Source organism: Saccoglossus kowalevskii, chromosome 10 (assembly GCF_978046115.1).
Source record: "Saccoglossus kowalevskii chromosome 10, keSacKowa6.1, whole genome shotgun sequence".
Lineage (NCBI taxonomy): Eukaryota > Metazoa > Hemichordata > Enteropneusta > Harrimaniidae > Saccoglossus > Saccoglossus kowalevskii.
The window spans coordinates 6,808,487-6,825,685 of record NC_140650.1 but is presented as its reverse complement, the minus strand read 5'-3'; positions in this window follow the sequence as shown (position 1 = coordinate 6,825,685).

The window sequence follows — 17,199 nt, the reverse complement described above, 5'->3', positions numbered from 1 at the left end:
TGGATTTGCGTTTATATTCCCCCTAAGTCATTTCATATAGAACCCCGCAGTTAAATTTAGAACAAAATTATGTAAAAGTCAAAAACAGCTATTTATGTTGGCACATTGTACCACTACCCAAGCGCAAAGTGATTAACAAAGTGCTTACAAAGTTGTGAAAAGCTTGTGCAAAGTTGGTAGATTTGCATGGAAATGTTACCTATTCTGTTACATTATCGAGTCCAGTTGTTAAAAGTTCGCGAAAGTGAATGAATATGTTATAAAAGGCCCTTTGAATATCGCAGTGGCCCTCGAATGATGTAGAATTTTTAAACATTTCCATCAATTACATGGCCACCAATAACAATAATTTTTAATCGACCCTGATAGATGAGTGGTCAGGTGATCGACCAATAATAGAAGTAAAAATCAATCGGTCGTGGTTAGTACTTGCATGGGAGACAACCTGAGAAAACCAGCGGTTGACACTTTTTTTGAGTTTTTGTCGTCTGCACCTATTTTGTCCAAGCTGTTAAAACAGCGTGCAAAGTTCTCCAAAGCGTTTCCAAAGTTACTAGATTTGTTTGTTTATTTGACCTAAGTTGTTGATATATCGAACCATGCAGTTACAAAGTATGAAAAATGACTAAAATTCATTTGAAACCTTCCATGTTAGCAGACTGTCATACGAGCCGGACGTAAAATGAACAAACACATACTGAAAATGTTAAAAGCGATTGAAAAGTTGGTGGATTTGCGTTTATATTCCCCCTAAGTCATTTCATATAGAAGTTAAATTTAGAACAAAATTATGTAAAAGTCAAAAACAGCTATTTATGTTGGCACATTGTACCACTACCCAAGCGCAAAGTGATTAACAAAGTGCTTACAAAGTTGTGAAAAGCTTGTGCAAAGTTGGTAGATTTGCATGGAAATGTTACCTATTCTGTTACATTATCGAGTCCAGTTGTTAAAAGTTCGCGAATGTGAATGAATATGTTATAAAAGGCCCTTTAAATATCGCAGTGGCCCTCGAAGGATGTAGAATTTTTAAACATTTCCATCAATTACATGGCCGCCAATAACAATAATTTTTAATCGACCCTGATAGATGAGTGGTCAGGTGATCGACCAATAATAGAAGTAAAGATCAATCGGTCGTGCTTAGTATTTGCATGGGAGACAACCTGAGAAAACCAGCGGTTGACACTTTTTTTGAGTTTTTGCCGCCTGCACCTATTTTGTCCAAGCTGTTAAAACAGCGTGCAAATTTCTCCAAAGCGTTTCCAAAGTTGCTAGATTTGTTTGTTTAATTCACCTAAGTTGTTGTTATATCGAACCATGCAGTTATAAAGTATGAAAAATGACTAAAATTTATTTGAAACCTTCCATGTTAGCAGACTGTCATATGAGCCGGCCGTAAAAAGAACAAACACATACTGAAAATGTTAAAAGCGATTGAAAAGTTGGTGGATTTGCGTTTATATTCCCCCTAAGTCATTTCATGTAGAACCCCGCAGTTAAATTTAGAACAAAATTATGTAAAAGTCAAAAACAGCTATTTATGTTGGCACATTGTACCACAACCCAAGCGCAAAGTGATTAACAAAGTGCTTACAAAGTAGTGAAAAGCTTGTGCAAAGTTGGTAGATTTGCATGGAAATGTTACCTATTCTGTTACATTATCGAGTCCAGTTGTTAAAAGTTCGCGAAAGTGAATGAATATGTTATCAAAGGTCCTTTAAATATCGCAGTGGCCCTCGAAGGATGTAGAATTTTTAAACATTTCCATCAATTACATGGCCGCCAATAACAATAATTTTTAAACGACCCTGATAGATGAGTGGTCACGTGATCGACCAATAATAGAAGTAAAGATCAATCGGTCGTGGTTAGTATTTGCATGGGAGACAACCTGAGAAAACCAGCGGTTGACACTTTTTTTGAGTTTTTTGCCTTCTGCACCTATTTTGTCCAAGCTGTTAAAACAGCGTGCAAAGTTCTCCAAAGCGTTTCCAAAGTTGCTAGATTTGTTTGTTTAATTCACCTAAGTTGTTGTTATATCGAACCATGCAGTTATAAAGTATGAAAAATGACTAAAATTCATTTGAAACCTTCCATGTTAGCATACTGTCATATGAGCCGGCCGTAAAATGAACAAACACATACTGAAAATGTTAAAAGCGATTGAAAAGTTGGTGGATTTGCGTTTATATTCCCCCTAAGTCATTTCATGTAGAACCCCGCAGTTAAATTTAGAACAAAATTATGTAAAAGTTAAAAACAGCTATTTATGTTGGCACATTGTACCACTACCCAAGCGCAAAGTGATTAACAAAGTGCTTACAAAGTTGTGAAAAGCTTGTGCAAAGTTAGTAGATTTGCATGGAAATGTTACCTATTCTGTTACATTATCGAGTCCAGTTGTTAAAAGTTCGCGAATGTGAATGAATATGTTATAAAAGGCCCTTTAAATATCGCAGTGGCCCTCGAAGGATGTAGAATTTTTAAACATTTCCATCAATTACATGGCCGCCAATAACAATAATTTTTAATCGACCCTGATAGATGAGTGGTCAGGTGATCGACCAATAATAGAAGTAAAGATCAATCGGTCGTGCTTAGTATTTGCATGGGAGACAACCTGAGAAAACCAGCGGTTGACACTTTTTTTGAGTTTTTGCCGCCTGCACCTATTTTGTCCAAGCTGTTAAAACAGCGTGCAAATTTCTCCAAAGCGTTTCCAAAGTTTCTAGATTTGTTTGTTTAATTCACCTAAGTTGTTATATCGAACCATGCAGTTATAAAGTATGAAAAATGACTAAAATTCATTTGAAACCTTCCATGTTAGCAGACTGTCATATGAGCCGGCCGTAAAATGAACAAACACATACTGAAAATGTTAAAAGCGATTGAAAAGTTGGTGGATTTGCGTTTATATTCCCCCTAAGTCATTTCATATAGAACCCCGCAGTTAAATTTAGAACAAAATTATGTAAAAGTCAAAAACAGCTATTTATGTTGGCACATTGTACCACTACCCAAGCGCAAAGTGATTAACAAAGTGATTACAAAGTTGTGAAAAGCTTGTGCAAAGTTGGTAGATTTGCATGGAAATGTTACCTATTCTGTTACATTATCGAGTCCAGTTGTTCAAAGTTCGCGAAAGTGAATGAATATGTTATAAAAGGTCCTTTGAATATCGCAGTGGCCCTCGAAGGATGTAGAATTTTTAAACATTTCCATCAATTACATGGCCGCCAATAACAATAATTTTTAAACGACCCTGATAGATGAGTGGTCAGGTGATCGACCAATAATAGAAGTAAAGATCAATCGGTCGTGGTTAGTATTTGCATGGGAGACAACCTGAGAAAACCAGCGGTTGACACTTTTTTTGAGTTTTTGCCGTCTGCACCTATTTTGTCCAAGCTGTTAAAACAGCGTGCAAAGTTCTCCAAAGCGTTTCCAAAGTTGCTAGATTTGTTTGTTTAATTCACCTAAGTTGTTGTTATATCGAACCATGCAGTTATAAAGTATGAAAAATGACTAAAATTCATTTGAAACCTTCCATGTTAGCAGACTGTCATATGAGCCGGCCGTAAAATGAACAAACACATACTGAAAATGTTAAAAGCGATTGAAAAGTTGGTGGATTTGCGTTTATATTCCCCCTAAGTCATTTCATGTAGAACCCCGCAGTTAAATTTAGAACAAAATTATGTAAAAGTTAAAAACAGCTATTTATGTTGGCACATTGTACCACAACCCAAGCGCAAAGTGATTAACAAAGTGCTTACAAAGTTGTGAAAAGCTTGTGCAAAGTTGGTAGATTTGCATGGAAATGTTACCTATTCTGTTACATTATCGAGTCCAGTTGTTAAAAGTTCGCGAAAGTGAATGAATATGTTATCAAAGGTCCTTTAAATATCGCAGTGGCCCTCGAAGGATGTAGAATTTTTAAACATTTCCATCAATTACATGGCCGCCAATAACAATAATTTTTAAACGACCCTGATAGATGAGTGGTCACGTGATCGACCAATAATAGAAGTAAAGATCAATCGGTCGTGGTTAGTATTTGCATGGGAGACAACCTGAGAAAACCAGCGGTTGACACTTTTTTTGAGTTTTTTGCCTTCTGCACCTATTTTGTCCAAGCTGTTAAAACAGCGTGCAAAGTTCTCCAAAGCGTTTCCAAAGTTGCTAGATTTGTTTGTTTAATTCACCTAAGTTGTTGTTATATCGAACCATGCAGTTATAAAGTATGAAAAATGACTAAAATTCATTTGAAACCTTCCATGTTAGCATACTGTCATATGAGCCGGCCGTAAAATGAACAAACACATACTGAAAATGTTAAAAGCGATTGAAAAGTTGGTGGATTTGCGTTTATATTCCCCCTAAGTCATTTCATGTAGAACCCCGCAGTTAAATTTAGAACAAAATTATGTAAAAGTTAAAAACAGCTATTTATGTTGGCACATTGTACCACTACCCAAGCGCAAAGTGATTAACAAAGTGCTTACAAAGTTGTGAAAAGCTTGTGCAAAGTTAGTAGATTTGCATGGAAATGTTACCTATTCTGTTACATTATCGAGTCCAGTTGTTAAAAGTTCGCGAATGTGAATGAATATGTTATAAAAGGCCCTTTAAATATCGCAGTGGCCCTCGAAGGATGTAGAATTTTTAAACATTTCCATCAATTACATGGCCGCCAATAACAATAATTTTTAATCGACCCTGATAGATGAGTGGTCAGGTGATCGACCAATAATAGAAGTAAAGATCAATCGGTCGTGCTTAGTATTTGCATGGGAGACAACCTGAGAAAACCAGCGGTTGACACTTTTTTTGAGTTTTTGCCGCCTGCACCTATTTTGTCCAAGCTGTTAAAACAGCGTGCAAATTTCTCCAAAGCGTTTCCAAAGTTTCTAGATTTGTTTGTTTAATTCACCTAAGTTGTTATATCGAACCATGCAGTTATAAAGTATGAAAAATGACTAAAATTCATTTGAAACCTTCCATGTTAGCAGACTGTCATATGAGCCGGCCGTAAAATGAACAAACACATACTGAAAATGTTAAAAGCGATTGAAAAGTTGGTGGATTTGCGTTTATATTCCCCCTAAGTCATTTCATATAGAACCCCGCAGTTAAATTTAGAACAAAATTATGTAAAAGTCAAAAACAGCTATTTATGTTGGCACATTGTACCACTACCCAAGCGCAAAGTGATTAACAAAGTGATTACAAAGTTGTGAAAAGCTTGTGCAAAGTTGGTAGATTTGCATGGAAATGTTACCTATTCTGTTACATTATCGAGTCCAGTTGTTCAAAGTTCGCGAAAGTGAATGAATATGTTATAAAAGGTCCTTTGAATATCGCAGTGGCCCTCGAAGGATGTAGAATTTTTAAACATTTCCATCAATTACATGGCCGCCAATAACAATAATTTTTAAACGACCCTGATAGATGAGTGGTCAGGTGATCGACCAATAATAGAAGTAAAGATCAATCGGTCGTGGTTAGTATTTGCATGGGAGACAACCTGAGAAAACCAGCGGTTGACACTTTTTTTGAGTTTTTGCCGTCTGCACCTATTTTGTCCAAGCTGTTAAAACAGCGTGCAAAGTTCTCCAAAGCGTTTCCAAAGTTGCTAGATTTGTTTGTTTAATTCACCTAAGTTGTTGTTATATCGAACCATGCAGTTATAAAGTATGAAAAATGACTAAAATTCATTTGAAACCTTCCATGTTAGCAGACTGTCATATGAGCCGGCCGTAAAATGAACAAACACATACTGAAAATGTTAAAAGCGATTGAAAAGTTGGTGGATTTGCGTTTATATTCCCCCTAAGTCATTTCATGTAGAACCCCGCAGTTAAATTTAGAACAAAATTATGTAAAAGTTAAAAACAGCTATTTATGTTGGCACATTGTACCACTACCCAAGCGCAAAGTGATTAACAAAGTGCTTACAAAGTTGTGAAGAGCTTGTGCAAAGTTGGTAGATTTGCATGAAAATGTTACCTATTCTGTTACATTATCGAGTCCAGTTGTTTAAAGTTCGCGAAAGTGAATGAATATGTTATAAAAGGCCCTTTAAATATCGCAGTGGCCCTCGAAGGATGTAGAATTTTTAAACATTTCCATCAATTACATGGCCGCCAATAACAATAATTTTTAATCGACCCTGATAGATGAGTGGTCAGGTGATCGACCAATAATAGAAGTAAAGATCAATCGGTCGTGCTTAGTATTTGCATGGGAGACAACCTGAGAAAACCAGCGGTTGACACTTTTTTTGAGTTTTTGCCGTCTGCACCTATTTTGTCCAAGCTGTTAAAACAGCGTGCAAATTTCTCCAAAGCGTTTCCAAAGTTGCTAGATTTGTTTGTTTAATTCACCTAAGTTGTTGTTATATCGAACCATGCAGTTATAAAGTATGAAAAATGACTAAAATTCATTTGAAACCTTCCATGTTAGCAGACTGTCATATGAGCCGGCCGTAAAATGAACAAACACATACTAAAAATGTTAAAAGCGATTGAAAAGTTGGTGGATTTGCGTTTATATTCCCCCTAAGTCATTTCATGTAGAACCCCGAAGTTAAATTTAGAACAAAATTATGTAAAAGTCAAAAACAGGTATTTATGTTGGCACTTTGTACCACTACCCAAGCTCAAAGTGATTAACAAAGTGCTTACAAAGTTGTGAAAAGCTTGTGCAAAGTTGGTAGATTTGCATGGAAATGTTACCTATTCTGTTACATTATCGAGTCCAGTTGTTAAAAGTTCGCGAAAGTGAATGAATATGTTATTAAAGGCCCTTTGAATATCGCAGTGGCCCTCGAAGGATGTAGAATTTTTAAACATTTCCATCAATTACATGGCCGCCAATAACAATAATTTTTAAACGACCCTGATAGATGAGTGGTCAGGTGATCGACCAATAATAGAAGTAAAGATCAATCGGTCGTGGTTAGTATTTGCATGGGAGACAACCTGAGAAAACCAACGGTTGACACTTTTTTTGAGTTTTTGCCGTCTGCACCTATTTGGTCCATGCTGTTAAAACAGCGTGCACAATTCTCCAAAGCGTTTCCAAAGTTGCTAGATTTGTTTGTTTATTTGACCTAAGTTGTTGTTATATCGAACCATGCAGTTGTAAAGTATGAAAAATGACTAAAATTCATTTGAAACCTTCCATGTTAGCAGACTGTCATATGAGCCGGCCGTAAAATGAACAAACACATACTGAAAATGTTAAGAGCGATTGAAAAGTTGGTGGATTTGCGTTTATATTCCCCCTAAGTCATTTCATGTAGAACCCCGCAGTTAAATTTAGAACAAAATTATGTAAAAGTCAAAAACAGCTATTTATGTTGGCACTTTGTACCACTACCCAAGCGCAAAGTGATTAACAAAGTGCTTACAAAGTTGTGAAAAGCTTGTGCAAAGTTGGTAGATTTGCATGGAAATGTTACCTATTCTGTTACATTATCGAGTCCAGTTGTTCAAAGTTCGCGAAAGAGAATGAATATGTTATAAAAGGCCCTTTGAATATCGCAGTGGCCCTCGAAGGATGTAGAATTTTTAAACATTTCCATCAATTACATGGCCGCCAATAACAATAATTTTTAAACGACCCTGATAGATGAGTGGTCAGGTGATCGACCAATAATAGAAGTAAAGATCAATCGGTCGTGGTTAGTATTTGCATGGGAGACAACCTGAGAAAACCAGCGGTTGACACTTTTTTTGAGTTTTTGCCGTCTGCACCTATTTTGTCCAAGCTGTTAAAACAGCGTGCAAAGTTCTCCAAAGCGTTTCCAAAGTTGCTAGATTTGTTTGTTTAATTCACCTAAGTTGTTGTTATATCGAACCATGCAGTTATAAAGTATGAAAAATGACTAAAATTCATTTGAAACCTTCCATGTTAGCAGACTGTCATATGAGCCGGCCGTAAAATGAACAAACACATACTGAAAATGTTAAAAGCGATTGAAAAGTTGGTGGATTTGCGTTTATATTCCCCCTAAGTCATTTCATGTAGAACCCCGCAGTTAAATTTAGAACAAAATTATGTAAAAGTTAAAAACAGCTATTTATGTTGGCACATTGTACCACAACCCAAGCGCAAAGTGATTAACAAAGTGCTTACAAAGTTGTGAAAAGCTTGTGCAAAGTTGGTAGATTTGCATGGAAATGTTACCTATTCTGTTACATTATCGAGTCCAGTTGTTAAAAGTTCGCGAAAGTGAATGAATATGTTATCAAAGGTCCTTTAAATATCGCAGTGGCCCTCGAAGGATGTAGAATTTTTAAACATTTCCATCAATTACATGGCCGCCAATAACAATAATTTTTAAACGACCCTGATAGATGAGTGGTCACGTGATCGACCAATAATAGAAGTAAAGATCAATCGGTCGTGGTTAGTATTTGCATGGGAGACAACCTGAGAAAACCAGCGGTTGACACTTTTTTTGAGTTTTTTGCCTTCTGCACCTATTTTGTCCAAGCTGTTAAAACAGCGTGCAAAGTTCTCCAAAGCGTTTCCAAAGTTGCTAGATTTGTTTGTTTAATTCACCTAAGTTGTTGTTATATCGAACCATGCAGTTATAAAGTATGAAAAATGACTAAAATTCATTTGAAACCTTCCATGTTAGCATACTGTCATATGAGCCGGCCGTAAAATGAACAAACACATACTGAAAATGTTAAAAGCGATTGAAAAGTTGGTGGATTTGCGTTTATATTCCCCCTAAGTCATTTCATGTAGAACCCCGCAGTTAAATTTAGAACAAAATTATGTAAAAGTTAAAAACAGCTATTTATGTTGGCACATTGTACCACTACCCAAGCGCAAAGTGATTAACAAAGTGCTTACAAAGTTGTGAAAAGCTTGTGCAAAGTTAGTAGATTTGCATGGAAATGTTACCTATTCTGTTACATTATCGAGTCCAGTTGTTAAAAGTTCGCGAATGTGAATGAATATGTTATAAAAGGCCCTTTAAATATCGCAGTGGCCCTCGAAGGATGTAGAATTTTTAAACATTTCCATCAATTACATGGCCGCCAATAACAATAATTTTTAATCGACCCTGATAGATGAGTGGTCAGGTGATCGACCAATAATAGAAGTAAAGATCAATCGGTCGTGCTTAGTATTTGCATGGGAGACAACCTGAGAAAACCAGCGGTTGACACTTTTTTTGAGTTTTTGCCGCCTGCACCTATTTTGTCCAAGCTGTTAAAACAGCGTGCAAATTTCTCCAAAGCGTTTCCAAAGTTTCTAGATTTGTTTGTTTAATTCACCTAAGTTGTTATATCGAACCATGCAGTTATAAAGTATGAAAAATGACTAAAATTCATTTGAAACCTTCCATGTTAGCAGACTGTCATATGAGCCGGCCGTAAAATGAACAAACACATACTGAAAATGTTAAAAGCGATTGAAAAGTTGGTGGATTTGCGTTTATATTCCCCCTAAGTCATTTCATATAGAACCCCGCAGTTAAATTTAGAACAAAATTATGTAAAAGTCAAAAACAGCTATTTATGTTGGCACATTGTACCACTACCCAAGCGCAAAGTGATTAACAAAGTGATTACAAAGTTGTGAAAAGCTTGTGCAAAGTTGGTAGATTTGCATGGAAATGTTACCTATTCTGTTACATTATCGAGTCCAGTTGTTCAAAGTTCGCGAAAGTGAATGAATATGTTATAAAAGGTCCTTTGAATATCGCAGTGGCCCTCGAAGGATGTAGAATTTTTAAACATTTCCATCAATTACATGGCCGCCAATAACAATAATTTTTAAACGACCCTGATAGATGAGTGGTCAGGTGATCGACCAATAATAGAAGTAAAGATCAATCGGTCGTGGTTAGTATTTGCATGGGAGACAACCTGAGAAAACCAGCGGTTGACACTTTTTTTGAGTTTTTGCCGTCTGCACCTATTTTGTCCAAGCTGTTAAAACAGCGTGCAAAGTTCTCCAAAGCGTTTCCAAAGTTGCTAGATTTGTTTGTTTAATTCACCTAAGTTGTTGTTATATCGAACCATGCAGTTATAAAGTATGAAAAATGACTAAAATTCATTTGAAACCTTCCATGTTAGCAGACTGTCATATGAGCCGGCCGTAAAATGAACAAACACATACTGAAAATGTTAAAAGCGATTGAAAAGTTGGTGGATTTGCGTTTATATTCCCCCTAAGTCATTTCATGTAGAACCCCGCAGTTAAATTTAGAACAAAATTATGTAAAAGTTAAAAACAGCTATTTATGTTGGCACATTGTACCACTACCCAAGCGCAAAGTGATTAACAAAGTGCTTACAAAGTTGTGAAGAGCTTGTGCAAAGTTGGTAGATTTGCATGAAAATGTTACCTATTCTGTTACATTATCGAGTCCAGTTGTTTAAAGTTCGCGAAAGTGAATGAATATGTTATAAAAGGCCCTTTAAATATCGCAGTGGCCCTCGAAGGATGTAGAATTTTTAAACATTTCCATCAATTACATGGCCGCCAATAACAATAATTTTTAATCGACCCTGATAGATGAGTGGTCAGGTGATCGACCAATAATAGAAGTAAAGATCAATCGGTCGTGCTTAGTATTTGCATGGGAGACAACCTGAGAAAACCAGCGGTTGACACTTTTTTTGAGTTTTTGCCGTCTGCACCTATTTTGTCCAAGCTGTTAAAACAGCGTGCAAATTTCTCCAAAGCGTTTCCAAAGTTGCTAGATTTGTTTGTTTAATTCACCTAAGTTGTTGTTATATCGAACCATGCAGTTATAAAGTATGAAAAATGACTAAAATTCATTTGAAACCTTCCATGTTAGCAGACTGTCATATGAGCCGGCCGTAAAATGAACAAACACATACTAAAAATGTTAAAAGCGATTGAAAAGTTGGTGGATTTGCGTTTATATTCCCCCTAAGTCATTTCATGTAGAACCCCGAAGTTAAATTTAGAACAAAATTATGTAAAAGTCAAAAACAGGTATTTATGTTGGCACTTTGTACCACTACCCAAGCTCAAAGTGATTAACAAAGTGCTTACAAAGTTGTGAAAAGCTTGTGCAAAGTTGGTAGATTTGCATGGAAATGTTACCTATTCTGTTACATTATCGAGTCCAGTTGTTAAAAGTTCGCGAAAGTGAATGAATATGTTATTAAAGGCCCTTTGAATATCGCAGTGGCCCTCGAAGGATGTAGAATTTTTAAACATTTCCATCAATTACATGGCCGCCAATAACAATAATTTTTAAACGACCCTGATAGATGAGTGGTCAGGTGATCGACCAATAATAGAAGTAAAGATCAATCGGTCGTGGTTAGTATTTGCATGGGAGACAACCTGAGAAAACCAACGGTTGACACTTTTTTTGAGTTTTTGCCGTCTGCACCTATTTGGTCCATGCTGTTAAAACAGCGTGCACAATTCTCCAAAGCGTTTCCAAAGTTGCTAGATTTGTTTGTTTATTTGACCTAAGTTGTTGTTATATCGAACCATGCAGTTGTAAAGTATGAAAAATGACTAAAATTCATTTGAAACCTTCCATGTTAGCAGACTGTCATATGAGCCGGCCGTAAAATGAACAAACACATACTGAAAATGTTAAGAGCGATTGAAAAGTTGGTGGATTTGCGTTTATATTCCCCCTAAGTCATTTCATGTAGAACCCCGCAGTTAAATTTAGAACAAAATTATGTAAAAGTCAAAAACAGCTATTTATGTTGGCACTTTGTACCACTACCCAAGCGCAAAGTGATTAACAAAGTGCTTACAAAGTTGTGAAAAGCTTGTGCAAAGTTGGTAGATTTGCATGGAAATGTTACCTATTCTGTTACATTATCGAGTCCAGTTGTTAAAAGTTCGCGAAAGAGAATGAATATGTTATAAAAGGCCCTTTGAATATCGCAGTGGCCCTCGAAGGATGTAGAATTTTTAAACATTTCCATCAATTACATGGCCGCCAATAACAATAATTTTTAAACGACCCTGATAGATGAGTGGTCAGGTGATCGACCAATAATAGAAGTAAAGATCAATTGGTCGTGGTTAGTATTTGCATGGGAGACAACCTGAGAAAACCAGCGGTTGACACTTTTTTTGAGTTTTTGCCGTCTGCACCTATTTTGTCCAAGCTGTTAAAACAGCGTGCAAAGTTCTCCAAAGCGTTTCCAAAGTTGCTAGATTTGTTTGTTTAATTCACCTAAGTTGTTGTTATATCGAACTATGCAGTTATAAAGTATGAAAAATGACTAAAATTCATTTGAAACCTTCCATGTTAGCAGACTGTCATATGAGCCGGCCGTAAAATGAACAAACACATACTGAAAATGTTAAAAGCGATTGAAAAGTTGGTGGATTTGCGTTTATATTCCCCGTAAGTCATTTCATGTAGAACCCCGCAGTTAAATTTAGAACAAAATTATGTAAAAGTTAAAAACAGCTATTTATGTTGGCACATTGTACCACTACCCAAGCGCAAAGTGATTAACAAAGTGCTTACAAAGTTGTGAAAAGCTTGTGCAAAGTTGGTAGATTTGCATGGAAATGTTACCTATTCTGTTACATTATCGAGTCCAGTTGTTAAAAGTTCGCGAAAGTGAATGAATATGTTATAAAAGGCCCTTTGAATATCGCAGTGGCCCACGAATGATGTAGAATTTTTAAACATTTCCATCAATTACATGGCCGCCAATAACAATAATTTGTAAACGACCCTGATAGATGAGTGGTCAGGTGATCGACCAATAATAGAAGTAAAGATCAATCGGTCGTGGTTAGTACTTGCATGGGAGACAACCTGAGAAAACCAGCGGTTGACACTTTTTTTGAGTTTTTGTCGTCTGCACCTATTTTGTCCAAGCTGTTAAAACAGCGTGCAAAGTTCTCCAAAGCGTTTCCAAAGTTACTAGATTTGTTTGTTTATTTGACCTAAGTTGTTGATATATCGAACCATGCAGTTATAAAGTATGAAAAATGACTAAAATTCATTTGAAACCTTCCATGTTAGCAGACTGTCATATGAGCCGGCCGTAAAATGAACAAACACATACTGAAAATGTTAAAAGCGATTGAAAAGTTGGTGGATTTGCGTTTATATTCCCCCTAAGTCATTTCATGTAGAACCCCGCAGTTAAATTTAGAACAAAATTATGTAAAAGTTAAAAACAGCTATTTATGTTGGCACATTGTACCACTACCCAAGCGCAAAGTGATTAACAAAGTGCTTACAAAGTTGTGAAAAGCTTGTGCAAAGTTGGTAGATTTGCATGGAAATGTTACCTATTCTGTTACATTATCGAGTCCAGTTGTTAAAAGTTCGCGAAAGTGAATGAATATGTTATAAAAGGCCCTTTGAATATCGCAGTGGCCCTCGAATGATGTAGAATTTTTAAACATTTCCATCAATTACATGGCCGCCAATAACAATAATTTTTAAACGACCCTGATAGATGAGTGGTCAGGTGATCGACCAATAATAGAAGTAAAGATCAATCGGTCGTGGTTAGTACTTGCATGGGAGACAACCTGAGAAAACCAGCGGTTGACACTTTTCTTGAGTTTTTGTCGTCTGCACCTATTTTGTCCAAGCTGTTAAAACAGCGTGCAAAGTTCTCCAAAGCGTTTCCAAAGTTACTAGATTTGTTTGTTTATTTGACCTAAGTTGTTGATATATCGAACCATGCAGTTATAAAGTATGAAAAATGACTAAAATTCATTTGAAACCTTCCATGTTAGCAGACTGTCATATGAGCCGGCCGTAAAATGAACAAACACATACTGAAAATGTTAAAAGCGATTGAAAAGTTGGTGGATTTGCGTTTATATTCCCCCTAAGTCATTTCATGTAGAACCCCGCAGTTGAATTTAGAACAAAATTATGTAAAAGTTAAAAACAGCTATTTATGTTGGCACATTGTACCACTACCCAAGCGCAAAGTGATTAACAAAGTGCTTACAAAGTTGTGAAAAGCTTGTGCAAAGTTGGTAGATTTGCATGGAAATGTTACCTATTCTGTTACATTATCGAGTCCAGTTGTTAAAAGTTCGCGAAAGTGAATGAATATGTTATAAAAGGCCCTTTGAATATCGCAGTGGCCCTCGAATGATGTAGAATTTTTAAACATTTCCATCAATTACATGGCCGCCAATAACAATAATTTTTAAACGACCCTGATAGATGAGTGGTCAGGTGATCGACCAATAATAGAAGTAAAGATCAATCGGTCGTGGTTAGTACTTGCATGGGAGACAACCTGAGAAAACCAGCGGTTGACACTTTTTTTGAGTTTTTGTCGTCTGCACCTATTTTGTCCAAGCTGTTAAAACAGCGTGCAAAGTTCTCCAAAGCGTTTCCAAAGTTACTAGATTTGTTTGTTTATTTGACCTAAGTTGTTGATATATCGAACCATGCAGTTATAAAGTATGAAAAATGACTAAAATTCATTTGAAACCTTCCATGTTAGCAGACTGTCATATGAGCCGGCCGTAAAATGAACAAACACATACTGAAAATGTTAAAAGCGATTGAAAAGTTGGTGGATTTGCGTTTATATTCCCCCTAAGTCATTTCATGTAGAACCCCGCAGTTGAATTTAGAACAAAATTATGTAAAAGTTAAAAACAGCTATTTATGTTGGCACATTGTACCACTACCCAAGCGCAAAGTGATTAACAAAGTGCTTACAAAGTTGTGAAAAGCTTGTGCAAAGTTGGTAGATTTGCATGGAAATGTTACCTATTCTGTTACATTATCGAGTCCAGTTGTTAAAAGTTCGCGAAAGTGAATGAATATGTTATAAAAGGCCCTTTGAATATCGCAGTGGCCCTCGAATGATGTAGAATTTTTAAACATTTCCATCAATTACATGGCCGCCAATAACAATAATTTTTAAACGACCCTGATAGATGAGTGGTCAGGTGATCGACCAATAATAGAAGTAAAGATCAATCGGTCGTGGTTAGTACTTGCATGGGAGACAACCTGAGAAAACCAGCGGTTGACACTTTTTTGAGTTTTTGTCGTCTGCACCTATTTTGTCCAAGCTGTTAAAACAGCGTGCAAAGTTCTCGAAAGCGTTTCCAAAGTTACTAGATTTGTTTGTTTATTTGACCTAAGTTGTTGATATATCGAACCATGCAGTTATAAAGTATGAAAAATGACTAAAATTCATTTGAATCCTTCCATGTTAGCAGACTGTCATATGAGCCGGCCGTAAAATGAACAAACACATACTGAAAATGTTAAAAGCGATTGAAAAGTTGGTGGATTTGCGTTTATATTCCCCCTAAGTCATTTCATGTAGAACCCCGCAGTTAAATTTAGAACAAAATTATGTAAAAGTCAAAAACAGCTATTTATGTTGGCACATTGTACCACTACCCAAGCGCAAAGTGATTAACAAAGTGCTTACAAAGTTGTGAAAAGCTTGTGCAAAGTTGGTAGATTTGCATGGAAATGTTACCTATTCTGTTACATTATCGAGTCCAGTTGTTTAAAGTTCGCGAAAGTGAATGAATATGTTATAAAAGGCCCTTTAAATATCGCAGTGGCCCTCGAAGGATGTAGAATTTTTAAACATTTCCATCAATTACATGGCCGCCAATAACAATAATTTTTAATCGACCCTGATAGAAGAGTGGTCAGGTGATCGACCAATAATAGAAGTAAAGATCAATCGGTCGTGCTTAGTATTTGCATGGGAGACAACCTGAGAAAACCAGCGGTTGACACTTTTTTTGAGTTTTTGCCGTCTGCACCTATTTTGTATATGCTGTTAAAACAGCGTGCAAAGTTCTCCAAAGCGTTTTCAAAGTTACTAGATTTGTTTGTTTATTTGACCTAAGTTGTTGATATATCGAACCATGCAGTTATAAAGTATGAAAAATGACTAAAATTCATTTGAAACCTTCCATGTTAGCAGACTGTCATATGAGCCGGCCGTAAAATGAACAAACACATACTGAAAATGTTAAAAGCGATTGAAAAGTTGGTGGATTTGCGTTTATATTCCCCCTAAGTCATTTCATGTAGAACCCCGCAGTTGAATTTAGAACAAAATTATGTAAAAGTTAAAAACAGCTATTTATGTTGGCACATTGTACCACTACCCAAGCGCAAAGTGATTAACAAAGTGCTTACAAAGTTGTGAAAAGCTTGTGCAAAGTTGGTAGATTTGCATGGAAATGTTACCTATTCTGTTACATTATCGAGTCCAGTTGTTAAAAGTTCGCGAAAGTGAATGAATATGTTATAAAAGGCCCTTTGAATATCGCAGTGGCCCTCGAATGATGTAGAATTTTTAAACATTTCCATCAATTACATGGCCGCCAATAACAATAATTTTTAAACGACCCTGATAGATGAGTGGTCAGGTGATCGACCAATAATAGAAGTAAAGATCAATCGGTCGTGGTTAGTACTTGCATGGGAGACAACCTGAGAAAACCAGCGGTTGACACTTTTTTTGAGTTTTTGTCGTCTGCACCTATTTTGTCCAAGCTGTTAAAACAGCGTGCAAAGTTCTCCAAAGCGTTTCCAAAGTTACTAGATTTGTTTGTTTATTTGACCTAAGTTGTTGATATATCGAACCATGCAGTTATAAAGTATGAAAAATGACTAAAATTCATTTGAAACCTTCCATGTTAGCAGACTGTCATATGAGCCGGCCGTAAAATGAACAAACACATACTGAAAATGTTAAAAGCGATTGAAAAGTTGGTGGATTTGCGTTTATATTCCCCCTAAGTCATTTCATGTAGAACCCCGCAGTTAAATTTAGAACAAAATTATGTAAAAGTCAAAAACAGCTATTTATGTTGGCACATTGTACCACTACCCAAGCGCAAAGTGATTGACAAAGTGCTTACAAAGTTGTGAAAAGCTTGTGCAAAGTTGGTAGATTTGCATGAAAATGTTACCTATTCTGTTACATTATCGAGTCCAGTTGTTTAAAGTTCGCGAAAGTGAATGAATATGTTATAAAAGGCCCTTTAAATATCGCAGTGGCCCTCGAAGGATGTAGAATTTTTAAACATTTCCATCAATTACATGGCCGCCAATAACAATAATTTTTAATCGACCCTGATAGATGAGTGGTCAGGTGATCGACCAATAATAGAAGTAAAGATCAATCGGTCGTGGTTAGTATTTGCATGGGAGACAACCTGAGAAAACCAACGGTTGACACT